General features: G+C 36.2%; 1 long non-coding RNA gene across 2 annotated transcripts in view; it reads left to right on the top strand.

The window, feature by feature from the left end:
• The window catches only part of LOC131697695 (uncharacterized), a 74,159-nt gene that overhangs the window by 7,294 nt on the left and 46,321 nt on the right, over nt 1-20,544 (top strand). For both annotated transcript variants that reach the window (XR_009307446.1, XR_009307445.1), the window contains exon 3: nt 19,973-20,043. This is a non-coding gene — a long non-coding RNA (uncharacterized LOC131697695). The remainder of the gene's footprint in view (nt 1-19,972; nt 20,044-20,544) is intronic.

Raw genomic sequence — 20,544 nt, 5'->3', positions numbered from 1 at the left:
AAAAAAAAAAAAAAATGGTATGACTGTGGTCTCCTCTATTGTATTCCATACTTGGAATGGATAATTACTATTCTCTTTTCAGAAGCAGTTCTTGTTGTTCTGCTCCAAAACAAACACATTAAATGTCAGAAGATGAGAGATTAAAGGGATTACCAACTGCTCTAGGTATGACTGGATTGGAAGTGCGATCAGATCACTTACAAACTGTAAAGCCAGAAAGGACCTAATCCACCTGAGAACCCATACAGGAGAGTTAGGTGTTATTTCTTCTTGGGAGGGAGGTTTGGTAGGGGGAGTTGGCAGAGACCTGGACAATATCATCCACAATTCCTCACTTGAAGAGGATTTCTGTGTTGACCAATATAAAACTAAAAGTGCCATTAAAAGATGCTGTTTATTTATGTATTGTAATGCTGTTCAAAGGATGATCTTTGGGGGTACAGCAGTGAGGTGACATTTAAAACGGGCATTTCAAATTGGGAACAGAAATACCTAGTATGCACTCTAAATAGAACATTTAAACATCTGCATATTTGTTATAACATGAGGTCAAGCAGTTGAAAGTCACATTATATAATAAAAGGACATGTGTTTCATGATATAACACATATTATAATAGTAGATATTTAGTCAGTAATACTAGCTAGAGCATCCCAGGCTGGAACATGTCTTGTATCACTGAAACTTAATAATAATCCTCAAGATGGCCTTCTGCATTGGATTTTATTACTTGAGGCTAAAGTTATTATTTCTAAAAGAAAAAAAAACCCTAAGAGTTATCAACACAGTATTATAGAGTGGTTAGTGCGATTTCCATCCCATAATACATGCAATCCTAGTTGTAACACTGTTACAACTCATTTGTAACACTGTTAATCACATCCGTCCATAGAGTACTGCTAATGCTGCAATTGAAACTGGCAGTGAGGTTTTTTTTTTTTTTTTTTCCTGAAATATAATTGTTAGCAATAGCATTTGAATGGAGTACAAGGTAGCTGCTGAAAAGAACATATCTAAACCCCCTAGATAGCTTTCCAGAAGGTTGATACCATTTCCCTTCACTTCCTAATGCTTTGTTCAGTAGAATCCCTTGAATTCGTATTGGTAGCTCCAGTCTCACCGAACTAAAGATTGTGGGGTAGGGAACTATTTTAAGAGGACTACAGCTCTGGCCATATGTTTTGCATCACCCTATAGAATGAACTCATTTTGCTTCATAAAGTTGAATAAAACCTCCTGAATAATGTTACGTTAACACATTGAATTACATACTGCTTTGTAGTTTTCCCATGTACTTAATGAAAAACTGACAAAAATTGAAAAATGTGACATTTTGAAATCTACTGTTATGGCTTCCGGTGGACTTTTGCATTATCATTTGGTACTTTCTTTGATTACACAATGTTGAATAAAAGATCTAAATTATGTTCATATAGTTTATTTTTTTTACGTCTCAATCCTATAATTCTAGGTGATGCAAAGCTTTTGGCTGTAGCTGTGCAAACAGTAGCTGGAGATCTCAAAACAGTGGCTTACTTGCAGAGGGTAATATCTCTTAATGCAAGTAAGACTTACAAGTTCACAACATCAGAACTAATCATGGATCTTTTTTGGTTTAGAAGTAGCTGCTGCATTCGGCGTGTTGCCTTCAGAGGCAAATCATAACCGTAAAAGGTCCAACAAAAATGGGGAATTGACAGGCCCACCATCAAAGCCCTGTGATCCAAAGGACCATAGGACCTTCCCTAGATAAATGCAGACCGCCCCAAGCAGCTCATTTCTTAGCGCTCATTCAGCATGATCAGCAAAGGAGTAATCATAAGATCTTAGAGCATTGTGTAGAGTCATCAGATTCATGTGGCTAAGGCACGAGATCAGCTTCATCCGCAGGTTCATCCCCAGGGCCCTGTGTATAGCGTGGGGTCAGACAAGTGCAGCTTCCAACAGAAATTACAATCAAGAGGAAGAGTCAGCACTTAGGAATCTGGGGATTTTGAACTTCAATATGAGATGCAATTTAATCATTAAGGGGGGACTTTCGTGGTGGCTAGATAGCATGCCTGCAGAAAGGGGAAGCTGACCTCAATTTTTTAAGCAGGTGTTTGTGAAATCAAAAGGTGCGCCCTTAAACAGAATAGGAACCAGGGCCAATGGCAGGCCGCCCGCTCAACACACACAGGAGACATTATCTACGATTAAAGCTTTTCTGATTAATAGTGCTTATGTGCCAAAACTGCACATGTAGAGTATGATCTCAATTAGAGTGAAACCTAATTGAAGCAAGGCTGAGCTCCAGATTCATCCTGTAATTTCTCCTTTTGTTTAACTTGGACATAATCTGACAACAGCATTTTTTTTATTTTTAACTATTATTAATGGATTTTTTTGTGAGAATTTCTTACTGATGGTATGACAAAGAAAGAAAGAAAAGAAGAAAGAAAAAAGAAAATGTTGTTATTGTTTTATTTGTGCAGCCCAGAAATCTAATGAAATTCAGAAGGGCTAGTGATAGTAACAGTTTTTTGCTGAAAATGATTTTTTTTTTTAAGAACTCCAAGAGTATTAACAAGCAAAGGCAGCCCCTGCCAAAGAAAACTGTTTTAAAGTGGAACGGAATATAAATGTATAATCACGCCACTGCCATTACCTCCGACACTAAGAAAGTAGGAAATGTCAAAGTCTCACAAGAAAAATAAGGACGAGTCTAATGAGTCCACAGGAGAGGAATTATCAACATTAATCACTAACCTATGTGGCAACTTAACCTTCTTTAGGCTTCCTACACAAAACACTGGCAGTAGACTCAGTTTGGAAGGGGCATTCACCTGTAGCTGTTGACAGCGCTGCACAAAGAGACACAAATATTTACCAATTCCGCACAGTTGTCAAATCCAAGGGCCACTTACCTACATAAGCCCGATATACGCTTCTTGCAAAGGAGCCGACTCTTTTGTACAGCGGTATCAGCGCTATGCTTTAGTGCGAGAGGTACTGGGCTCGTGCCCGACCTCCGCCTGTGTGTGGATTGCCTCACCCTGTGTGATGCACCTGCCTGCGTTGACCTATTTCGCTACAATATTTATATATTGTTTATTATGTAGGATGCATAACAGGCGAAATCCTTTTTTTTTTTTATAAAAACAGCTTTGTATTTATTTTACTGTATAAACTGTGTTATATGATATAACAGGTTAGTGTATATTTTTTATTGGATTCATTTAACTGTAGCCCTTGACACATCTGTTAAGTTGTTAAGTGGCAACTGCTGGTTTGCAACATTACCAATCTTTTTCTTAACTAAAATACATTCTATAAACATGGTGTCATAGTCATGCTGTAAAAACATCACTCCAGTGCCATGTAATGGCCTAACCTTGTTAACATTCCAAAGTTCCTTCCACTTTTTTTTCCTTCATGCGAAGTGATCTCTTAATGCTAATTTTAATAAACTACTGTCATTTAATCATTTTTAAATCTTTATTTTTTTCATGTTCTTCAAATATACCTTTATTACCAAAATAACCAAGGAGCCAAATGATTCAGGAAGGAAGGCAATAGTTTGCTCAGTAAAAGGAGAGAGTTTGAATATTCCCTGTGAGCTCACCAGTGGCTGGTCCACCACAGTGCAGAGGTGTCCTGTGTTTGAACTGAACAACGTTAACTTACGTCTAATTCAATTGTGATGCAAGTTTCATCCAGGGCTGTAGTATAACTGCATGGCTCTAATTACATGGTGGTTGGTTATTTACATGATTTGGGTTGGGTTTGCACTGTTGAATAAATGAACTGCTCTGTACTCTGATTGACTGAAACGGCCTTGAGCATTAGTATATCTACAGACTGTTTTCATATAGTATGTGCTAATGATTTCAGTTTTTGATTGACACCCTACCCCACTGCCATGTTATAAAACCAGGCCTACAGTAAGCAAGTAGGCCTCTGAACAAATGCCATGTACTAGTATTTACTGTGCCTAGCCAGCTGAACCAGTGCTCCCTTGGAATACTGTGTGTTTTGAAAAGGAATTTCTTAAAATATCATCATAATGTACACAGGAACTTGTATAACAAAAAAAAGAGGAAAATCATAAGGCCTGAAGCGAGGGGGATGAGAAACATTTGGTACTTTGCTTACAATAGCTTCTTACACTGGGGCAGTACCAAAACCAGACAGTGAGCAATGCCTTCGAAAATGTGTTTAGTTCAGGAAAATCATTAATCCTAGAAGTAAGGCATTTTCACATTTAATAGACTTCAATTAAACCCAATATTTCTTAATTCTAGTGACAGGTGTTTCTCCACAATCATGTAAATGACTGTGCAACGCCATACGCTAATAGGGGAAAGGCATTAAAGTCCGGGCTCAGCTAAATGGCCAAATATAAACAAGAGCACATAATTCCATCTGCTTTTTTGGCAACCTGAAGCTCCTTTTTTTTTTGTAGGCTTTTATTTTCTCTGTTTGTCATGTGGACACAGTTTGCAGGAAATGTCAGCCAGGGTGATTGATAGCATGAGATTGGCGATGCACTGACTTCATACTTCCATAAAGTAAGACAGCTGTTGAGAGAAAGAAAATCCTTCAGGAGCTTGGAAACATTTACATTTTCCATCTCTTAGGCTGAACAGTTGGCTTTTACCAGGCAAGTAAATAAAAAAAAAAAGACGTCCAAATAGTACCAGTAAGTCATTGTAAACCATCATTAAATAGCAATTACAAAGAAAGTAGGTATATCCTTTTTTGTTGAAGATATAGCATTAGGTAGGGGGATTATTTTAAACAAAAAGCTGTTAACCTACCCCTTTACACAGTGGTCCTCAAGGATGTTCCAGTGGGCAAATTTGTGCCCGCGAGACCAGAGTTTTGTGACGGCAGCTGACATAATCTGTAATACTGCAATACTGTTGTATTGCTAGAGGAACTAAAATCTACTGTTCATTGCTCTCAATCTCTGTGTTCTTGACAATTGACGAATCTGTATTTTAATGCCCTTTAATTTCACATTTTGGAATGAGCTGTTTGTTAAATGTCAAAAGAGAGAGAAAGCTCCATGCCCCAAAACTCTTAGGAAATACAAAAATGTGCTCTCGGGCAAAACGCTTGGGCAGGAACATGGCTCTAAAATAAACCTGTGTTGTTGCTATGAAACTGGAAGGAAAGGCACATTTTTTTTACTCTGGGATCAGGTAAAAAAAAAAAAAAAAAGAAAGTCTTTCCATAGAAAATCAAGACGACGCTCCATTCATGGAGAAAGACTCTGTAAGGGTTTGTTTTGAAACAAGACCAACATTTTTTCCGACTTGTCAAACACAGAACTTTAAACAGCGCTGTATTAAATGCTGTACAAAAAAAAAGTGTTTAATATACAGTATTTTTTTATTAATTATTTTATATACTTTAAAACATTAGTTACACCGCTTGTGATTTAATACTGAAGGAAAGGTTGTAATTAATTTTAGTCTTCCTAAATAAATGTCAAATAAATTGTACTAATATTTAATGTTTTACAGTATTTGCTTATACTGACATGACTAATTATAAATATTTTCATGTTCTTTATTGAGTGATTTTGCATTTTGGTAAATGTATTATTTCTGTTAAGTGCTGGTAGCTTTTTCTCATTACTCTTTGTGTTGATCCCTTGTGGACAATTTGTTAGGACGTTATACAATGTTGTATGAAATGCCAAAAAATGTATCACTGCAGGAAAATGTCATTCACTTAACTGATGCAATAAATTGTTCCTAAACCTAAACAGTAGAATAAATGGTTAGCATTTCTGCTAAACCTTTACTGGCCTTCACTTGAGACCAGTAACAATGTGCTAACCCCCAAACCAATCATTTGAGGTTTAATGATTAAAATATACCACATTGAGCTCCATTACTTTATTACGGAGCCCAGAAGGGGACATGAGAGACAAAATATATATATCTTGTGCTCACGTCTTACTATCTCGTGGCTGCAAGATAATATCTCGTGTCCACAAGATATATATTTGTTTTTTCTCATGTCCCCTCCCGGGCTCCGCACTTTAATGATCAGTGGCAGATATAAACAATGCAGCTCTGTGACTCTGTTTTAATTCAGCTGGGATTTTCCCCGCCGAGTGGATTTATAAATCGTCTTATTAAAATTACTGCAGACAATAAAAATACAGTGAAATGAGGTCCACAAAAATGTTAGGCTTGCGATATTAAGATCTGTCATTTGCTTAGGTCATCAAAATAGACACTGTTACCTCTCATACTGGTACAGATGCCCTTTTGTATTGGCTACATTTGTGCAGCAAAGTTCTATAAACAATACAGACATTTAAAAAAAAAACATTTAATTATTGATACAAACTACAGCATTACAAAGTTCACATGAACATAGTGTGGCTCCAAGGTTGCAATTAATCGTGTCTCTCGGTGTAACTATCAGCACAATCTGAGTTACTGAAATACAGCTGCACAGTCTGCAGTCTGTTTGAATTGTGTTCCTTTAAAAAAGGTACCTTGGTTTGCATTAATCTGTCCAGGGTTATTCAAATGCAGCACCATACGGGGAGTTAAAGGGGTTTCTGGTATCAGAGGCGGTCACTTCTCTTACAACCAGTAAATAGTTCCATAATTGCTAATCACTGGTGCTGCTCAATAGCTCTAAGCAGAATTCAGAAACAAAATAATAACTTGGAATAGCAAAGAAAAATATACAACGTCAAGCCCTAATTATCATGATTATATAGCAGTGGAAAGCTGCTGACCTGAGCACTCCAACAATCTCCTTATTGTTTCAGTCTTTCTGCTTTTACATATTTCATAATACTGTGGTGTATTTTTTTTTTTTTTAACATATACAGGTTTAATGATACAATCGACTATGATACTCTAGATTATTTGAATAGATGCGTTATCATTTTTTTTTTGTTTGCTTACCAGTTACATTTTTAATAAAGTACCGGTATTAAGACAATCAGAAAAAATCATAAATTGTGAGGTTAAACTATAAAGGCAATTCTATGAAGGCATTTCCTGGGACACTATTGGATTTATTTATATTGTCCAGTCCATACACTAATGAATTAAGTACAGATATTTCTATGCACACGTGTTTGTGATATTATTTTCGCCACAATATTATGTTCCTCTGTCACAATTTCTGTTGTGCTGCTAAATATGATTTATTGTATTTATTTTCACTTTACTGTGCAGTAAACAGAGGGCCTAGCAAACAATGGTTTCAATCTTTGTACTACCCAAAAGAAATGTAGTAAAAACCAATGTATATTGTATACATGTTAAATAGGATCATCTAAGGGTTTACAGATGATAGGAAATAATCCACTATCAAAAACAAACATAGGAAAGTATGCGTCATGGTTAACTAGATCACCTCACCACATTACTGCTGCACGTACATCTTTTATTCTTATTAGACTGATTTTAGAAATAGTACACCCATAATTGCATCGGCAAGTTTCAACTGTGCACAGCTCTAGCAAATCAGACTCTTAAAACAGACCATTGGAGGTTTTTTTTTTTGTATTTCCTAAGCATTCATGCTTTGTTTGAAGGCAAATCCTTAAGTAAAACAAGTAAACTACAAAAAAAAATAATAATAACAGAACCCCCCCAGTAAACTAAATCTCTTCATCTTAATTATTTAATTGTTTATGTGTTTAATCTTTCTCAATATAAGTGTATTAATATGGAATTATAATAAAAAGTTCTTGGTGCTTTATGATAAAAACAGAACCTGATTTCCCTTGCTTAGTGTGGATGCTGCATGCAGAAATAAACCCTTATTTTACCTTATAAAGCCTGATTTTTTGCATTATTTTTAACCCAAATACAGTACAAAATGAAATACGAAATTCAGAACCCCTACTTGTCATCCGATTAGACTTTATTATTTTTAATGTAGCGTTTATTCTGAAGACATTTCACAATACACGCCATTCAGTTATTTATTTGTTTTTGTATAAAGAGCGGTAGCCAACAGCAATAAAACAGTTGAGGAGAACAACAGAAACTGCGGTAAAAACATATCCTTATTCTAGTTTGACTGGGGTATGAAAGGAAGAAGCAGGATTTTAATGAGCCTGTGCCTTGTCTGTGTTCTTGTGCCTATATAAACAGAGCATCTTGAAAAATGGCAGTGAAGTACTGAAAGTGTCTTGTGATTATTACGGTAAGTTTACAGAAGAATAAGTCAACCTTGATATTAACAGCGGGGAAAGGCTAGAAGGTAAAAGAAGAAGAAAGGCAAGCATACAGATATTTCAGTAAATGCCTATGGAGTGGGAGGGAATGGTTGTACATGACACATGGTACTGTATATACAGTGCAGTAAAGTAAGTTTAGCAACAGCAGGTGTCAAATGTCAGTCGTCCTTTAAAATATGTCAAACATAATATTCTTCTTCATTTTCTCTATTATTTCCAAAATGATGCATGGGAAAGCTCATCCTGCTGTATATTTCACATGTGCAAAAACAGCCAAGTTAGAGAGTTAGAGAAGTTAGAGAAGATTTTTGGTTGTTTGCAAACACTTCTTTGTTGATGTTTAAGATGGAGGGCCACGTTTTTTGTTGTTGTTGTGAAGTAAAATTCTAAAATCTGATCACAGAAAAAGAAGCGTCAACGAATTGCAATATTATCAGATTGAGTTTCCTATATAATAAATGTATATCAATCATGAAAGCTGTTCCAACAACTAAGATCATTTTAACGGTATGAAGATTCACATCCAGTCTGCTGTACGAGGGGCTACAGAGCTTTAACTAGATATTCCTTTTAGAGAAATGTGTTGCGTAAACAGGAAAGAAAATCTTTTGTAATCCCCTAACCATGAGATTGTATTGTTTAGCAATCCATGAGGGTACAATGTGGTGTATCGAATAGGTTCGCGGTTGCTGTGTAAAGAATTCCAGTTGCTAGTGGCTCGGCAGTATAATAACGCTTTCTATTGTTTTCTTTTGCAGTTTATTTATCTAGATGCTATCTCGTATCCTTCAATTTCTTGTATACTTCCTACCATTTTTCTTCCATGAATGCTTAAGTGGTAATGATCTGGAAAAGAGCTGTGAATTCATTTTAAAGGCACTTTTATGCATAAGCCATTAATCCTACGTTTTACAAACTAGTTTAACATTGGCTTACTTAAGTGACTTCTAGAGCACATCCTATATAGATAAGATGACCATATGGCTCTGTGTTCAGAGGGACAGTTTGGGACAGTTCAGGCTTTGCAACTCGCAACCCAATGCATTCTGGTACGTTTTACCTGTCTCAGGCACCATTCTTTCCTGTAAGAGAAGCAGGACTATGCTTACCAGAATGCATTGGGTAGCGAGTTGAAAAGCGCTGAATTATCCCAAACTGTCCTGCTGAACACGGAGCCATATGGTCACCTTATGTATAGATCACTTGATTTAGAACCCTGTGTTGTAATGATATAGATTCCTTAAACAAAAGCGAAAAATCACATTGTGTTATACAAACATTTGTATTTGATATCTGGTACTACACTAGGTTAAATAAATCTCTGTTTACAATCCTTGATTTAAAATGGTCTTGCACTTCTTGCACCTCAACCAGTCAGTGACATTTTTCTCCACCCCTTCAAGATCTGTTTTCCTGTCATTAACCAACTAGCTGCTTCCTACATTAATTTACATACTTTGCAGCCAGTAACATGCTTAGACCCTGAAAACACAATTAGCTACCCAGCATTAATCTCTTCAAATGCATACATACATGTACTCGACACTTGATGTCAAATGTGTTTAGTTTCTTTCTCTTGCTCATATAACTGCCACCTGCAGTCATCAGTTTAAATAGACAAAATAATAAATAACCCATTACCTGTTTTTTTTTTTTCTCCACTGAATTAATTGGCTACACAGTTTCATATCATTCTCCACTGCTTCCCCTCTCCTGTCAGGTCACTGTTTTGGATTCTCACATTTCTGTGCACACTTCCCCAGCATTTATCATATAATTGGTCCCAGGCCTCCCCCCAGGGCCGCTGGTCAAGATGTTAAGTTTACTCTTGTTTCTGATAAGTTCAAAAGTCAGGTTAAGGGATAATCAATGGGGGCATCTGAAAAAAATATATTTAAAAAGATATTTAACAAACACTGCTATCGGAACTCATACAACGGCTAGCATTTGAAGACATCAGGCCCTCTTCACAAAACTGTAAGGCCTGTTTTTAAGAAATGTTTTTTTAAGGACTGTTTTATGAAGAGTGTATTTAACATTTTCTCTGCACTTACAAAAAAAAAAAAGAATAAACCTTCTCAAAAACAGTTTAAATGGGTTTCATAAACTGCAAATTAAATTGATTCTTAACAAAGTATTTATTTAAACAGTCCTTAGTCGGTGAATAATACAATACATTTTTCTGTAAAACTGACTTTGGCTGTACAAACAGAAACAGGAATCTCTATTTTTTTATAGGGAAGTTCCTTTTTCAAGTTGCAAATCAGTCAGCCTTTCTTTAAAAATAATAATAATAATAATAATAATAATAATAATAATAATAATAATAATATAATATACAAGAATTATGTAAATAAATAGAAAGAATATACCAACTATTCCAGCCAGTTTCATAGAGAAATTGGACCTTTTTCATTTCCTACTTTTAATAAGAGCTTACATGTGTTCCTTTGCAAGCCCCACTGGGATCAATCCAAGAGGATTTCATTGCAGAACACATAATCTTTACATTTGTGCATTTCAGAAACTGGGGGATAGCCCAATGCAGAGAACCTGCTGGTCATTCCCTGTAGCTGACTCAAAGAAAAGAAACATTTAAAAGATTTCACAAGGCAAGGTGTCAGTATCATTGTAAAGTACTGTATTGCTGAAATTCAAGAAATGCAATCGTATCTAAGTTATTATTACTGTCACCTGAGCAGATTTTAACAAGTTGCTGATTGTATTTTGTTGTTATTGTTGTTCTTTTCAGTTTTAATTCTCTCAGTCATTTAAAACATTTTTTGTTTAATTTGTGTGTTTATCTGCAGCCCTTGTTCAGAGACTCGCAGCTTCTGGTTTGTGCAGCTTCACTCTGCTGTTGAGTCCAGTACCCATGCACAGGATGGGGGCTGCGTGGGGCAGGCCCAGTGGAATGAAGCAGGTTAGCTCATTGTCTTTCCTGTAAATGCCCATTAAGAACGCTCACGTGGAGCAAAGCTGCTAAGAAGCATTGAGAACAAGGAGGCGTTGTGAAAGTAAACAGGTGTTTTATATCACAGGATCCTGTTTCTAAATGATTCAGCACACAGAGTGTGAAGCCGCATAACACAAGATAATTAAGAACTGAACACAGGTAAGCCATTAGAGGCACAAACATTGCATTGAGTTCCTTTCTGAATGCACATGACATTCATTAGAGCTTAATGAACAGTATGTAAGAATTTTAACACTAGAATGCCAACGCATCTTTCAAGAATAGGCAGCAAGATGAAAAACATTGAAAAAATAATCTTTCAATTTAAATGTTTTCCTACGGGCCACCCAGTGAAAAGTGACATATTTTAAGCCCTCTGGTTGCTTAAAAGCGTTATTATTGGGTATTAATGTGCCAAAAAAATCTAAACGAAATAACATGAAATTTGCCAAGAACATCTTAAGAAACACGCCTTCATTTTTTTTTTTTTTTACACAAAGCGTTGTTGAAAAATGCAGCTTGAGCAGCCAAAAGATTTCTGACATGTTGACACAACTGATGGGAGATGAGTTAGCCAAGGCTTTGGGTCGAAAATAAGAACATCTGCATTAAGTAGCTAACTCTCTTAAACACGCTGATCAAAATATGAATGTACGTGTAAACACAAGTGCTTTATCTGACATTGATTTACGTGAAGAAAGACCTTAATCCAGCTACGCACCACATCCTTGTTCATTAGCAGAAGTCTTTACTTAACACTTCAGGGCGGCACGCACAGGTGGACAATCTACTCAGAACCACTATTGTGTTTATGTTATTTTTTCATAAGCCCCGTTTGAAATTTGTCAAACTGCATCATTGTTTAACTATGTGCCAGTCAAAGGAGACACAGCCAGATGGAGTGCCTTTCCCCTAACCTTGCTCCAGGCACTACAATTACACATAGGCCACGGTCTTATGTCAGTTCCCCTTTTTATTATTTTTTTAACAAGCAGGGCCAGTGAATAGGTATGACTATGTGCATTGACAAAACCTGGCTTTCTTGCACTGCTAATTTTATATGAAGGCTTGATCCAGTGGTAAATACAACTTCATGGTCGTCATGTCAGCTGTTAACTAGGTGCTCATAATTTATGTGTTTAAGGGTGGCCTGTCCACCGGCAAGTCAAACAGTAAACCATGTTATATAGGTGTTAGTGTTTAGAGAAGCTGTAAATAAATGTCAAACAGAAAATCAGGTTTCAGAAAAATGATCAAACTCAAGTCATCTATCACTGGAGAGTCTGAAGACCTGCCGCTGCCAAAGCAAACCGTTCTGTTTTCTTGTACTCTGAAACCATTAGAGTATAAAACATGCAGCTGGTTAAAATGGAAAATAATCCAGTGAGAAGTAGAATTTGACAAAGGACGTGCCAGGACGGTCTTGAAGCATTTTTCTTTGTTTTATTTATTTTTTTTAAACTATTGTTAGGAATTGAAATTAGTAGGAAACAATGCTGGTGTCCGAACAGTTTTTACCTTCTTTTGGAAAACATATAAAAATTGTTTCAAATATACTTGGCAAGCTTATATTTATTTTTAAAGATCCCTGTACTATATTGTATACATGAAAGTATTGGATTCAATCATGCAGTATAGTGCATTTAGAAATGACTGTTAGTACAGTAGTTTTTCACATTGTTATTATAAGACTTCACTTATATCATGCTGACTGTGGCTGAATTAATTTGCTTCACATTTCCATAAGGTAATCTATCATTTTCAGTGTAGTATTCAGTTCATTAGCACAGAAAGTTTAGGTTTGGTTCTATGGTATGAGGTAATCAATGAGCATATACCAAAATATATGCATGAATGTCTCTAACTGATTTGTGTCATTTTTTTTTTTTCCAAAGGGAAAAAAAAACACTGTTAGTGTTATTTTCTGTTAATGTTAATGTTAAAGCTATTTTCTTTTAAAATGTGATGTGGTTTTCAATAGATAAGATCAGGCAGCATTTCATAAGGTGGTTTACATTTTTTTTTTATATGAACACATTTAGGTTAAACATCTTAATCTGCTCGTGTAACACATTTACTAAGTATAAATAGGCATGCTGAAAAATAATTTAAGCATGTCAGATAATATGTAACAGTATGAAACCCTTGAAGTATCTTGCTTCAGCAAATAACTGAAAAATATGTTGATCTTAGCAGAAATGTGCTCCTTTACACAGTCCTAACACCGCATTAATAGTTTAAAGATCACAAATGTAGTTAAAAATAGGTAAGACAATTGTTGTTGGTATTTTAAAAAATAATTTTTAAAAAGCTTTCAGCAAACATTTGTACACACAGTCTTACTCTATTTGTGTTTGGTTAATGCTTTAAATCATATCTACAATAAAAAAAAAATCTTAATTTTTGTGTTCAATGTACAATGTATATATATATATATATATATATATATATATGACAACATTTTAGTAGAATGAAAATGATTTATTTTAAAATGGATTCTTTGACTTTGTTTTTCAACACGCATTAGAAAGCATCTGTCAAGGAATTTTGTGACTTTTCTCAAATTTAATCAGCTGTAAAATAGAACCGTACATGTATCTGATCCAAAAAAAACAGACACTTTGAATGAAAATGGAAACCATGGCAACCCGCCGAAGTCCATCTGTTTCAATGAGTTCAGTACCTTTGCAGTTAGATTAAATCATCTTCATTATTCAATCAGGCCAGAGAGATGCCAAATCTGGAGCCAAAATGTCATATTTTTGGGAGCGCTTTTTTTTTTTTGGACAAGCAGAACGCATTTATTCTTTTTAATTTTTTTGTTTAACAAAACATAAAATTAAATTAAACTGTTTTGGAGTACTGCTGTTTAATTGGGGACTACTGTACACCACAAGCAAGAGCTGGTGCACCTCCATATAACACAATAACAATGTGGTGGTCTACACACAAATCTTGTGTTAACTTGTTGGTCACACAAAAGTATGTTCACACAACATTGTGTTGCGGTTTAGGGTACAAAACAAATACATTGATTTTAAACACCAGTTTTTGGTTTTAATACAGAAACAAAGCTGTGGTCAGTGTATGTAATGCCGAGTAGTCCTGCCTTGAGGGAAGTTGCCGGTATGTTTTTTTTTTATGGCCTGACCAAAGAGGTCAACTCAAATCATTTTGGTGGTCACTTTTCAAATGGCTGCATGGGCATTAAATGACTGCATTATGAATAGTATTATTTGTTTAATCTGGCTCTTGCCATGATAAAATAAATACAGGTTTTATGTTATAAAATATATTAAGTTCTGTGTACCAAATTCCTTAAAAAAAAACAAAAAAACATGGATGTAACAACATACCGTTGTTACGGGTATCGTAAAATACAGAATAGATTTAGAGCCCTGTTCAAATGTGATCCCTGGCATGGAAAGGAAGTTAAGCAATTTATGGTAGGAAGCTGTTCAAGTTCTACGTATAATCATCTTCTGAATATGGACCCTAAATGACTACTGATTAATTCAAAAGCCCTTTAATGCAAAACAGACACGGTGGATGCGTGAAAAGGGTCTGTCTAGGAGTATTTCAGATACAAGAGCCCTGGTCAGCTGTGTGTTCAGAGCTGCGTTTCATTTAAACAGGTCAATTTATACTGAAACACTTTTAAAGCAGGCTTCCATTACGGTTATATTGCTGCAATACAAAATTATGACATTTAACGCATATTAATGTAAGTCTGAAGGGTGCTTTGGGACCTTTTAAATGGAAAACTGGCTCAGTGAATTCCATCTTTAGGCCAAACAGCTATCTGAAAAGACAGTGGAAATTGTTGATGTCTCCCAGAAAAATAATAAGAGCAGCTGGAGGCTAATTGTGCAGATGCTTGCTGAGTAACACAGTCAAAAATGAGTTCCTGTATTTTAAATAATCAACCAAATATTAAGAATGTTAACAGCCTTCCCACAACTCTGTTTTGCTAACTCTGTATTTACACAAGACATGCTTTTAAAAACTTCGACATGGCCTTGTTAAGTGCCTTGCATTAGGCTAACTAAAGAATGTTTAATTATTTTCTTCTCACTCGCGATCACTATTACATCCATTACATTACTCTCTGTACTTTATTTCAGGCTCTCTGAACTTTATTGTTATTGTCTGCTGCTTTAAGCTAATGAGACGAGCCCAGCTGGCGATATCAACGGCTCACGCTGAAATCTAAACACTATGATGTGCTGCAGGTGCTCCCAACCTCTTCATGGCACCTTTCTAAAACATTAGGCTAGAGCTCAACTTCCTCTGTAGCTTTTAAATGCAGACACAGGTCAGGCCCTCAGATCAGCTGGGCCCATCCATTCTCTGACCTTCTCGGCAGGCCTTAAAGCCCTGTAATGTACTGATAGCACAAGCTGAAGGCGGAACTGATAACACAGCAGCAGGAGTCCTGTGCGTGAGGATCTTCAAGGGCCGCTTTCATTTATAACCTGTGAAATGGCACTTGTTGAATGTTTGTATACTGGAGGGTTGTAATTTGTTTCTGCTCAAATGCCCTCAAACCGCCTTCTGTTTACAAGTTGCCCCAGTAGGTGGGCTTCCCTCCGCAGCAGGGAGGTTCTGAAACTGCAACTAAATACAGCGAGGTGCTGAAAGCAATGACTTCCCTCCCCCTCCTCGTGCTGGGCTCAAATGAATGACTGTTGATTTGTATTTAATGCTCAATTTCCTCTCCATTATTGCAGACCGTGCAATGCAGACTTGATTTGAGACAATTCACGTGAGAGCGCCGTCTATCCGGTTTCACATCTGTCTGAGGTCCTGCGTAATACAAATAAAATGATTGCATGCAACGGATTCATTTTTTAATTAAGCCCTATTTTAGGGCAACTCAAACAAATGTTTAAGGAATAAATGTGGAAGGACCGCCAGTCCTACAGCCCCTGTATTAAGAGCCCGGGCTAGCTCAGCCTGCAGGTTTAATATGGGCCCAGAGATTTAAGTACTGTAACTGCATTGGGGAACATGCTTGTCAGAGATAATTATTACACACTAAGACTGTTTAACGCAAAGCGACATACAAAGTGCTGTTAACCCTTATTTTGAATCCTTAAAAATGAACTAAAGAAACACACATTGTAGTAGTAGGTTAATATTTCCTAAATTAAAAATACTAATATGATTTTAACCTCTTTTCAGGGATGTCCCTGTCTGTATTGATGGGGGTGGGGAAGGTGGATTACATTAGCCAGAGCAGGAAGAATTTAAACCAGGGCAGGTTTGTGACCTGTAATTTAGCCAGCATACCGGGGTTAAACACCCCAGCTCTCATTTATAATTGTGATGCAATATGTTTAACGTCCTCGTGTAGACGGGGCATCGGGTTAACATTTAGTCTGAAGGACACTGAATTGGTATTTCAGCGGGGTAGTTAATGAAATAGGCCACATGTACTTCATCTTTACGTCTGTGCAATAATCAGAAAATCCAGATGCGTGCTGAAAAAGACACAACAATTATAAAATGAATACAGTTAGTAAATAGTACAATAATAGCCACACCATGTCCTTTTGAACTCTGAACTGTAATTTCCAATTCACTTCTCGACCAGATCGTTTGCAATCATTGCTTTCACAATAGGGAACAAGTCCAGAACTCTCAAAGCATAACAAATCATTTACTTCCAAACTCCACTACTGTTTTAGACAGTCCATTGAATTCTGCTTCATCTGTGCTTGAGTACAAATACCATAATCCATTTTTTTTTTACAGGAAGCTGTAAGATGTTACCTAATGTTGAACTTTTAGATTATTGATTATTTGTTGACACTGTTTACCAATGCGTTCAAACCATTTCTCTCTTCACAGTCCTGTGGTCTCATCACAAATTTCCGCTGTGGTTTATCAGGCATTAAGAGAGAATCCACAAACACCACCAACATAGTGTGATGTTTATGTAGGAAGGAAGGAGCAAGTATGTGCAGTACAATGCAGATTCTGATTCACAGTCGTTCTTCTGTGCTGTCCTTCACACAAACTACAGCTATGCCCAAAGGTTTAGCATCACCCTATAGAATTAACAAATGTTGCTTCATAAAGTCCAATGAAACCTGCTGAATAATGTTACGTTAATGATACTGCTTTGTAGTTTTCCATATACTTAACAAAAAACTGACCGAAATTGAAAAATTTGACATTTCGAAATCTAACATGAAATACTGTATTACTATTATGGCTACCATTAGACTTTTTGCGATATAATTTAGTAGTTTCTTTTTTTACATGATGTTAACTAAAATATCCTCCTTTTTTTTTAATTATGTCTCAATCCTAATATTCTAGTTGATACAAAACTTTTTGCCATAGCTGTACTTCGGGACTATTTTTTCACCATACATGTATTTGTTGTTATTTCCAAGGCAACCACAGTGGTAAGAGATGGTGACGTGCTTGTAACCTCTTTAAATACATCTACTTTTGTTGCGACTATATCACGGAGGCTGATGTCATACATTACGTCCAAACGTGAGCCATTGATTCCACTTTGAAGGAAAGAGAATGATGTAATCCAGTTACTGAGTGCCAAGTGCAGTTTATAATGAATAAAAGTTCCCAATGTTTATTTGAAAATAAACTATGGGAAATGTTCAAATTATATATAAGATATCATTAATATCACTAAAGTGAAACATCAGGAGATTATTTTAAAACAGGTATACAGAAAACATTTATTTAATACAAATGGAAAATATTGAAAATGTATTATTAATTATTTAAAAATATATATTCAACCAGTGTAAACTCTTTGCGACTCATGGCTCAGTCGATGGTGTTTAACGGTTTCCCAGCGAAGCAGTCCATTTTTTTCTTTCTTTTTGCAGCTTGCATACATTTGGTATTCTTTTCCTGACACGGGTTAATACTCCCTAACAGAGAACGTCAAACATAAGAGAACAGGAATGGTGTCCAGCTGCATTGTTTAAGCAACTCTGTATTTATCTGCATCCTGGTAAATCTGCACAAACACTCTGTAAATGAATTTGAACATACAAGGTCATCTTCTAAGCATTTGAACTATGAATAACACACCCTTGTTTGTCAGCTGTGGAAGACCACATGTTATGTGAGTTGTTTATATGGAATTATTTAAGATTGTAATCAAATGCTAGTTTAAACTCAATTCTTAAGTGTTCTCTGCATTTTAAAGACTAAAATAGCAACAAAAGAAACATCATAGGTTGACAAGAAACTTGCATCCATAATGAGCACATTTTACCCAATACCTCCTGTTATCATAACAAAGACAGCTGGACTCTGTTCTTTATCATAATATGCAGTCAAATATCTAGTTGGGGCATTTAAGATGTTGTATCCCTTTACTGATGAAGTAGTTCATTTCTTCCCCTTGTGGCACATAGGGGTATTACTTTCAGTTACCAAGTATTAGCCAGTTTCCATGTTTTCAGGCCAACGATATATTAACGCAGTTGGGTAGCTTTGAATACAGACACGTTTGTGTCACTTTTGAAAGCGCGTAAACAAATGAAGATGGAGTTCAGTGTGGTTATAGTTGCCACCTTTTCCATTAACGTGATGTAATGGTCCATTGCTGGTGATGATGGGAGGGGCTGGTTTGTTTTCTCAGGTAGGGTGGTGTTTGCACCGCTTATTCAAGCCTGAACTGGCTCATGCTGTGTTCGGGTGGATGGGAGTTACTGAAACTTTACAAGCTTTGAACGATAGCCCCACCTCACATTTTAGCTGAAAGTCACATTTTCACCACTCATTTCCGGTTTTTAATAACCATGCGCAAATAATGCCTGAGGGGTAATATCGCAGCTCACGTGAATAGAAAAAAAAACTGCAGAGAAGCAGTTGCTCTGTGTATTGAAAGATTCAGGGTTAGGGTTAAGGGTGTCTTCGGTTCAGATAACCAAGACGTGAAGTTCTGATTGATTACGCTTTCCTGTTGTTACGTTACAATCCATATTTTTGAATTATTTTTTTTTTTTAGACACTGCAAGAGCTTGTAACTCAGGCACCATTTTTTTTTTGTATTGAACATTTTAATACTATAGTGCTACTCTGGATTTTAATTTATTATTTTGTGTTGTGTTTTTACACTTACTGCAATTTCTTATTTGCAGAGATTATGTAAGGCTCTTTATTTTAGTGGATCGAAAAATTCCACGTGTTTATATATTTTTTTAAATGTAGCAACTTTTATTTTAGCATTTTTCACCTGCAAACTGGGTTTTCATTAAGTGGGTTTGCATTGGACACTGCAGTTTTAACGTTTAATGTTTGTTTTGTGAAAAAATCTGAAAAGACAAAAAGGTGGACATAATTGTATTTAACCAGTAATTAAATATGTTGACTGCACGTCATGGTTCTTTATTGTGACTGTGTGCTGAGCTCAACCTTTTGAATTTTTACTACACAGGTTACCATTGCTATTATTGCATTACTGTTGCTGCTTCCTGTTGCAAATATATTTAAAAAATATATTGTGATTGGATTAAACTTTATTATTGATGTCCTGGGTCATTATTCTATCTGGGGATTGCTACCAAAAGTAATTTGACATATTCAGGTTAATATCTGATGGGTTTACTGTATGTAAAAGAAATGTCCCTATCAATCACAGCTACAGCAACATGGATGCCACACAAAAGCATGTTGCAATAAGACACTGACATATGCATAGTTCTCTATCACTCTTGTTCGTCAATGAGTCAAAGCCTCACATGTATTTTTTGTCCGTTGTGACTTATTTCCATGAATTGAGGAAAAACTGAATAACTGCTATTGTATCTTTGCAGTCTTTGCTATGCATCATCAACTTTTGGCTGTAGTCCTCTTCATGTCATTCATCAAAATCCATACCCTTCAGGTAAGCATTTGTTAACATTTATCAATGTCACGTGGCCAGCGAATTCCAGGAAAAGCTATTCATTTTTTTGCTGTTGTACTACTTTGCTTATTTTGTCTTTTTAATCCTGATGCATTTTGCAAAGTAGAAATTTACTGGAATTTTGGAACGTCTTGAAACCTTTGAGGAAGTATCATGTTTCTTAGAAAAAAGAACCGTGAACACAATAGTGTAATTTCCTGACCTGAGAGTCTCGCAGATAACTCTCTGTAGAGCGTGCTGTAATTAAGCATGATCCTTGTTTGGAACCATAAGCTGCACAAGGCTGTGCAAGCTTTCAAAGCATCAGCAACCAGACTCACAGCAGTGCATGTGTCGAGGGTCTTTGTTCCATTCCGAAGGTTAATGAAATCCAACAGAATTCCCCAGTGCTGTAAAGTCCTGGGAGTGCTTATCCCGGCTGGGTATAAATTGATGCTATCAACCACTTTGCCACCTTGTGCTGCTGTAGTATCCCTGTAG

Source organism: Acipenser ruthenus, chromosome 16 (assembly GCF_902713425.1).
Source record: "Acipenser ruthenus chromosome 16, fAciRut3.2 maternal haplotype, whole genome shotgun sequence".
Classification (NCBI taxonomy): domain Eukaryota; kingdom Metazoa; phylum Chordata; class Actinopteri; order Acipenseriformes; family Acipenseridae; genus Acipenser; species Acipenser ruthenus.
The sequence above is the reverse complement of the archived record's forward strand: the minus strand, read 5'-3'. Positions and strand labels throughout refer to the sequence as shown.